We start from the raw sequence: 2935 nt of genomic DNA on the forward strand, positions 1-2935 counted from the left end.
TGGGTTTTAGTCCACAGGGTCACAAAGAATTGAACATGACTGAGCGACTAACACACACTTTCATGCAGGCAGAAAGCTATTCATAAATAGAATACATTTAAATGCTTTCAAATTAAAAGTGCCATCAGCCTTTTAGGCTTGTCCTCCAGTCTCATGCCTGAGCATATCTTAGCTGCTTGGAAATTATTGACAGCTACCTTTCAGAACAAGCGCTTTGACTTCAAGAGGCATACAAAGAACAAAGAACTTGACATCAAAATGCCACATTGCAAAATGAAGTCAAGTGTGGGGAAGAGGAATCTAATTTTGATTTAGATTATTGAATATACAAAAAAGTACAGCCCTAATTATCTACTCCTCTCCTAAGGAGCAAACTTTTTTTTCTTTTTTGGGGGGATGGTTTAAAAATATGAAACACTTCATGAATTTGGGAGTCATACTGCTGCAAAGGCCATGTTAATCTCTGTATCATTCCAATTTTAGTACGTATGTTGCAATTTTTTTTCATTTCTTTTTTTTGGCAACATCCTGCAGTATACAGGATCTTAGTTCCCTGACCACAGACCAACCAGCAACCCCTGCACTGGAAATTTGGAGTCTTTCCTTCTCCAAGGAATCTTCTCAACTCAGGGATCGAACCTAAGTCTCCTGCACTGCAAGTGGATTCTTTACTGTTTGATCACCAAATGAGGCAGCTCTTTCCTCTCTCCCATGGATTTGTTTATTTTATCATTTCTCTCTTTTAAAAAAAAATATGTATTTATTTACTGTTTAGCGGTGAGGGGGCTTATTTGCGATTTGAGGGATCTTCATCATGACATGTGGACTCTAAGTTGAGGCATGCATGTAGGATTTAGTTCCCTGACCAGGGATCAAACCCAGGCCCTCTTTAACTGGGAGCATGGAGTCTTACTGACTGAAACACCAGAGAAATCCCTTCAGTTTGGATCATGTATATTTGTTTCAGATGTTGGACCCTATGTGAACTTAGTTTAAGGGGCCTAAGATTCAACCTCAAACTCTGAATGGAGCACAGAGTGCCCTGAAGTGTGTGTGGGAGTCCCAGGGGGCCTGATGATGCATCAGTGGGAGGGGGCTTAGTCACAGCCTCTCTCCAGCCTCGTGCCACCAGCCCACAAAGCCAGTGTGTTTGCTACATGCGGGGCTGCCAGGGCTCTGTGCCTCACGGAATGCTCCCTGCTCTTCTGTTTCCTAAGCACTCCTTTCCTGCCATGTGTCCTAAGTCACTTCTGCTGCTGCTGCTAAGTCGCTTCAGTCGTGTCCGACTCTGTGCGACCCCACAGACGGCAGGCCACCAGGGTCCGCCATCACTGGGATTCTCCAGACAAGAATACTGGAGTGGGTTGCCATGCCCTCCTCCAGAGGATCTTTGCGACCCAGGATCAAACTTGTGTCTTTTATGTCTCCTGCATTGTCAGGCAGGTTCTTTGCCACTGAGCCACCTGGGAAACCTTCCTTTCCTGAACATATACGTAATAAAGCACCAACTCCTTGTTGTCCTTTTTATTGAGAAATAAAGCACTGTATCCTTAGGTTTTATTCCAGACATAACAGGGAATATGACAAACACAGTCCCCCAAGTCCAGAAGTATATTTGTTTAAAAAAAAAAAAAAAACACTAGTTTTTCCAAATCATGGCTGATGGGTTCAATTACATATTGGAAAAAGTTCAAATGAGTTTGTTTTTTTTTTTAAATAATTGAAAGGACATAGATTTGTTTGTACTTCAGGGCTTTTGTTTTTTCATCTAAGAGGTTTTCATTTTATAACTTGAACTTTAGAAATGTAGAATGTTGCCACATTCTAGAAGATTATATTTAGTGCTAACAGTAAGAGGCATTCATTAGGCCCTCAAAGCTTGCTCTGTAAATGTCTATTATGTGAGTCAGAACACACTGTTTCATGGGCAGAAAGAGTAAGATTACGCGGGGAATGACTATGTTTAGGAAGTGGAATTAAGCTGAGCAAAAGACCTTTCATTTTCCTATGGAAGTTTCTGCTAAGAATCTCCAAGGGCCTTACACATCTGAGCAGCTGCAATGAAGAAACAGATTAAAGTGCAGGCTCCCCTGTGCCTCCCTCTGCAGGGGAGGGGGGCCCCTTATAGAAACCGGGCTCCCTGTCTTCTTCCTCATCTACTCTTTCATCTCCAAACCCACAACCTCTTGCAGAACTGAGATGAGAGTTAAGACTACCTTGGAGTGGGAGGGCTTTGGTCTGAATTCTACCCACACTGTACGATAGTAGAGCCTGGGAAGACACTTAAACATTCGAAAGCCTCAGTCGCTATCTGTACCAGGGGGATAACAGCACCCCTCTGATAGGAGCTTTGGGCTGTTCCTGGATGTCCATAAAGAAGTATCTTGGAGGAATCCCCTAGCAGTCCAGTGGTGAGGACTCTGCAGTCTCATTGCTGTGGCCAGGGCTCAATCCCTGGTCAGGGAACGAAGATCCTGCATGCCACTCAGAGCAGCCAAAATATAAATAAATAAAATGAAAAGAATATGGTCTCTAGATAAAAAAAGAAGAAAAATATTCTTGGGCATCTGTGTACACTGCAAAGAAAGAACGCTCATAGGGTCAGGTCCGTCAACAAGCTCACTGCTCATTAGCACTGTTTACAGATTCACAGTCTCCACTCAAGAATTTTGTGCATCAAAGGGGAATCTTTTCTGCTATGTGAAAGCTTATTTCCTCTTGTGAAATCTTCCATGTTGATGAAAATGAACTTTACAGAAGAGGACTATAAAACTAAGAGCAGTGGGGCTGTCAGTGGGAATGAACCATACCTGCCAGAGAGCTTGTCACCTCAACTTCTGTGTTAGGTGAATAATTCGAAGTTCTGCAAAGTTATTTCTGGTGATGAGTTAAATTCTGCCTCCCAGAAATCAGTGAAGACCTTCTCAGGAGCAAA

At 42.8% G+C, this 2935-nt stretch overlaps 1 non-coding gene across 1 annotated transcript; it reads right to left on the reverse strand.

Moving 5' to 3' along the window:
- Nucleotides 1-403: 403 nt before the first annotated feature.
- On the reverse strand, nucleotides 404-508 carry LOC112579267. The gene has a single exon (XR_003103765.2). It is a non-coding gene; the product is annotated as a U6 spliceosomal RNA (small nuclear RNA).
- Nucleotides 509-2935: the final 2427 nt, after the last annotated feature.

This window comes from Bubalus bubalis, chromosome 15 (genome assembly GCF_019923935.1).
Source record: "Bubalus bubalis isolate 160015118507 breed Murrah chromosome 15, NDDB_SH_1, whole genome shotgun sequence".
Classification (NCBI taxonomy): domain Eukaryota; kingdom Metazoa; phylum Chordata; class Mammalia; order Artiodactyla; family Bovidae; genus Bubalus; species Bubalus bubalis.